At 29.1% G+C, this 5,375-nt stretch overlaps 1 long non-coding RNA gene across 3 annotated transcripts; it reads right to left on the bottom strand.

Annotated features, from left to right (window-relative positions):
- Positions 1-3,081: 3,081 nt before the first annotated feature.
- Positions 3,082-4,688, bottom strand: LOC105435862. 3 transcript variants are annotated; one of them, XR_969818.2, is made up of 4 exons: positions 4,451-4,677; positions 3,908-4,015; positions 3,762-3,807; positions 3,082-3,437 (listed from the first exon to the last, which is right to left on the bottom strand). It is a non-coding gene; the product is annotated as an uncharacterized LOC105435862 (long non-coding RNA). The 3 variants fall into 3 exon arrangements; XR_004217212.1 differs by having other exon boundaries at positions 3,780-3,807; XR_004217213.1 differs by lacking the exon at positions 3,762-3,807 and having other exon boundaries at positions 3,908-4,688.
- Positions 4,689-5,375: the final 687 nt, after the last annotated feature.

Below are 5,375 nucleotides of genomic sequence, written 5' to 3'. Positions count from 1 at the left end.
CGTATATCTTTCTCAAATATCTATTTATAATGTGTTGGAAGTAGTCATTAAATTTGTGTATTTCAAGCTAGATTAAAGAAGTTGAAGTTATATATGTGCATATATTTTAGTGGTCGAGTTAATTATCCCTTAATATACAAATTGGTATATAGTTAAACTACCCATCCATGTGTTATATAAGTTGAGACTAATATAAAAACATATATAAAATCACAAACAATTAATCAAACTAATTCATAAGCCTCGTTATTGAAATTCAAGTTTTTTCATAATTAGTTACTTTCATACAATATTAAAAGGGACAAAATATGCCAAAAACTTCTTATTTTTCCAATCCCAAACTTTGATGAGTTCAATCATAAACCAAACTTCCTTCATTTGACAACACATTAACCTTTCTAATCGTTAGTTTGTTATTCTTAATTTTGTTTGAGAGGTTAAACAGGAGAAGTTTAATAAGTGTTTATAAAAATATTTTTAATGTTTTCAACAATTAAAAAATCACAACTTAAATGAGTCTTCTATCATGCAATGAAGTTGAAATTTAATTTTGACGTACCTTTCTAGGTTTGGAGGAGTTGGAAGGTATAGTTTTTTCTCTTCAATGCGGCAGATATGTTGTCGGGTGGAAATAAATATTTGTATTATTGTCACAGCGAACATAGTTTAACTTCTATATTGTATATGTTATATATTAATTAACGATCATGAGATTAATCTCTTATTTCATAAAAAAAAATGTTAATTGATAATGATTAGAAATTAGGTATTTATTAGTGAAAATGTATCGTATTCATCTTTTTTTTATAAAAGAAAGAAAAAAAAATAATTAGTAGTGAAAATGAAATAACTTGTCAGTATAGCAACTTTGTGAGACAATGATCTTCAATCCATTCTTCTCTTCCACTACTTGTTGTCTTTTATATACTGTTTAGGGTTTTGATCATCTCCTCTTCTTCCCTTTTATTTTAAAAAGAAAAAAAATCATCTCCTCTCTTATTAATAAATTTTATTATACCCCATGAAAGTGGAGATCTCTCTCTCTCCCCCTTCACAAAAACAAGCTTCCTTCTCTAACATAACTTTTTCCTATACTCATATTCACCAAATTGTTGGTAGATGACATATAATTCTCCAAGATACTTATTAGATTATTGGTAATAGACTGACCAATTGAGAAAAGGTTTAAAATTTAAATAACATTTTACAATACTAATTATGATTAAATCATGCATCAAGAATGAAAAAATGTAGAATATATAAGAAGTGTTCTCGTTCGGGTGGCTTTAATATGATATACTTTAAACAATCCAGTATTGAAAATAGTTTTAATTAATTTCTTAATGAACTCTTTTATGAGCTAAGTTGGTTAATTATACTTATATATTCTGTGAAATAGTCTTACACACATGCCACAGCAACTTCAGTCATATGGGTTTTAAAACTCATAAGATCCAAAGCAGTATACCATTATTTTATTCTTTTTAATCCAACTTTTGTAGAGGGAAAAAAAATCAAAGAGTTGTTCTTGAAATAGTATTAAACATGTCTTCTCACCCAGTTAAAATTTAAATTAACTGTCAATATAAGAATTAGTTGATACATCAACTTCGAGATTTTATAAATCGATTTTCTTACTCTGCATTTCGTAAAAAGAAAAAGAGAATCAAATAGACTAAGTATATACTAACCCTTATTTCCAAAATGGTATATAGTTTTCTCCCAGTGAAACTACTATTTTATTAATGTCTTGGAAAGCCATCTACTAGTAGGAAAAAAAATTAAGAATAAAGAACATGTCAATATATAAAGCTCATTTGCAGAAGAATGATTTATGTTTTAATATTACCAATTAACAAAGAGACAGATTAAGAAATTTTCATTAAGTGCTAAAGTGAAATTACCTCAACCTGCAACTTATATATGCAACTCATCAGTGAACCACTTGTACAAAACAAAATCTCATTTGGTAGAATTTAAAATTTTGTTATATATATGTAAATATTTCTATTAATTTTGTGGCCAGTTAATATATACAGTTTGTTAGGTTTTGTTGAGCGAGATTGATCAGTCAGCGGCCGAGAAGCTTGAAAATTTTGGGTAGAGAAAGAAAGAAAGAAAAAGAAGGTTTTGGTTTTGTTCTGTCTCCTTAATTTTCCTTTTGTCTGAAGAATTAAAGCGTCCTTCCTTTGACCTGTGCTCGGCCTTTGAGACCCTCTGATCTCTTTTTATATTTATATACAAATCATAATATTATATTAATTATACAAATACCAACAATAATTATTCCCCTTTTGCTATTTTCAAACCAATCACATCATACAGATAATACATGTCGCAACAATTTTACATCCTATTGAATATTTGAGATATACTATAAAACATACTGATTACTGATTATTAATAATTAGATCAGAACACATGCACTTTTTTTTTTTATTCAAATCAATCATATATTAAGAGAGTCCCACTTTGGCATTCTCAATATTTTCTCATACCCCCTTACATTTTTCTTCATAGTGAGGTTTAATTTTTAGTAAGAAAAATTGATTCAAAAGTATTACTGTGTTGCCAGGAAAATGATCAAATAATACACAAGATCTTTTACCTTTTCCTAATCGTACCACTTTAAATTACCTTAGTTAATCTTCTTTTTAGAAAGATGACACATAAGTAAGTCAATAAGATTTTAGACAACTAGATTGGCACATTCATTACACATTTTAATCATTCATGGTTGGAGGGGAGCCATAGGAAATAATAATGGAAGATGATCAAGAAATATATAATTACGTAAAATTAAGCATCCCTCATTATAAGAGTACCCTAGTTAATCTTCATCAATCATTTTTGCATGTCTACCAAAATTTTTCAATAAAGAAAACAAAAAAGCAAAATTTTACATAATACTCTTTAATAATTTCTTTTGGGGTATATGCAGTTCTTGCACATGCTCAACACCCTTCATTGAGCAGTATTTGACATATATTTCATTCTTTCTGGTTAGATTTCAAATTTCCATTCTAAACAAAAAGCCAACTTCAAAGAGAAAGAAAGAAGATATATATGTTTAGAGGAAAATAAAAATAAAAATAATAATAATTTCATTAGATAATGTAATAAAATGGGTAGCTATTTGGGCTAAGATGCTATGCAGATAACCCTAAGCTAAGAGAGAATCCCTTCTCTCCCTCTTTCTCTTCCTCTCTCTCTATACTCACATCTTTTCCATTGTAATATACAAACACAACTAAGATTATATATTCACAAAGGAACAAGAACATATAATAAACCCTATAAAAAAGAAAAGAAAAAAACCTATTTGGGATCCCCTGAGGTCAGATCTATGATACTCCCCTCTTCTCGAACACGCATCACCGCACGATCAGAATTAAACTCATCAGATCTTCGGTCGATTGGGCACTCCTTTTGATATTCTACATTTGTATATACATAACATGTAATCCAGATTCCATTGCGTTTTCCCAATGAGATAGAAATAATTAAGAATATTAATATATATATATATATAACATTCATCCCATGCTTCAGAAATATCATAAACATTAAACTCAATGTATTTCATAAACATTGCGTTTTCCATACTAGTTTTAAATATAATCAATTTGCATATTTTTGGTAATAAATATATAAATTCCACTGCCAAATAGGAAAGAAATTAGTTTGTAATAAAATGAGATTAAATTAATTTCCAAATCAGAAGAACCCTAAACTTAAGGAAAATAATAATGGTCCAACACCTAAAAAAAAAGGCGTACTATTGTCTGTGAGTCTGTGATATTCTTTCTGCAAAAAAAGAAAAGAAAAGAAAAAAAACCCTAAATTTCTTGAGGAAGAAGAAGAAGAAGAAAATAGCAGTAAATAATAATAAAAAATAAAAAGGTACCTCTTGAGTGAAATACATTGTAAAATATATTGAGAAATGGAGATGAACTGTTTGAAGTTTGGGTTTTTCTTCTTCCCTTTTTCCAGCAGCCTTTGAAATTAGGGTTAGCTGTAATAGTAATATTATTAATTTTTTTTGAAAAAAAACAAATCTAATGAATTAAGTTAACACTACAGTAAATAGAAGCCCGTAAAAAACGGAAAACTTTAACATAGAAAATGCAAAAAGATGAAGAAAAAAAATAAAAATTCTCCTTCAATCACTGTCCATTAATAGGAAAAAAAAGTACACAAAACATAAGATTGAGAAATGCTTTTTTTAACAATATTCACAAGGCGACTTAATAAGATAGCTCAAGTAATTAAAACATTAGGGTTAAAACAAAAACAAAAGAATATAATAGGCGACTTAATAAGATAGCTCGATACATCCAATGACCCCTCAACCGTGCGTATTTGATTTTCAAAATAAAAAACAAAGAAAGAGATATATACTTTATAGAAATTAGAGATTTGAAAACATGACTAGATAGGGTATACATACATATATATATAATAGGAAATATAGACATGGATATGCTTGGCTCCTCATACGCCATGCGCGGAGGCCATCGGGTATGACGGTGAGCGCTCTACAAATGGCATACAGGGAGCCAGGCATATTGAAAGCATATATAAATTATCACACACACAAGGAAGAAGGAGTAGAAGAAGAGGAAAAAAGAAGAAAAAATTTGGAGAGATGAATGAGTGAAGGGAAAGAGAGGAAAAGGAAGGGATTATATAAGGAGAGATTTTGAAGGGGGAAGGAAGGTGAGAGAGAGAGAGAGAGAGAGAGTTGGGTCAAAATCAAAAATGGGGGATTGGGGATTCAAAAGCCCCACAAAGACAAAGGGAAACAAAAGCACTTTTGGAGAAAGACATAATAATAATAATAATAATAATAATAATATTTTCCTTTTGAAATTAAAAATAATTACCATATATATAGATACATTAACTTTAGGGTTTAATTTGAAGAGAGGGTAAAAAGAAAAGCATTGAGTTAGGGTAGGGAGGGGGTTAAGGTGTGTGTGTTTTGAAATCTCTTCTTTTGTGGGTCATAAAGCAAACCTTACTTTTCTATTCTGAAACTCATTTTGTCTGGGAGTGTTTGGAAACATTTGGATTCCCCCCTCCCATCTTCACACACACACCCCCCTCTCCTTTCTTTCTTTTTAAAAAGAAAATAAGAAATATATATATATATATATATGCACATCCCCATCTCATCTTTCTACATCTCAAACATCCTTCAAGAAATTAATTGGAAAAAGGCTAAAACAATGTGGTTGGTTGGCTAACAAGAGAGAGTTTAATATTAGGGAAAATAACATTTTCGGTTCTTACGTTTTACCTTTAGTTTTTATTTGGTTTGAAGTTTCAAAATGATTATATATCTTTTAATCCTTTTATCCAATGTGGTTGAG

The sequence above is a fragment of the Cucumis sativus genome, chromosome 6 (genome assembly GCF_000004075.3).
Source record: "Cucumis sativus cultivar 9930 chromosome 6, Cucumber_9930_V3, whole genome shotgun sequence".
NCBI lineage: Eukaryota > Viridiplantae > Streptophyta > Magnoliopsida > Cucurbitales > Cucurbitaceae > Cucumis > Cucumis sativus.
This window is presented reverse-complemented; position numbering and strand designations above follow the sequence as displayed.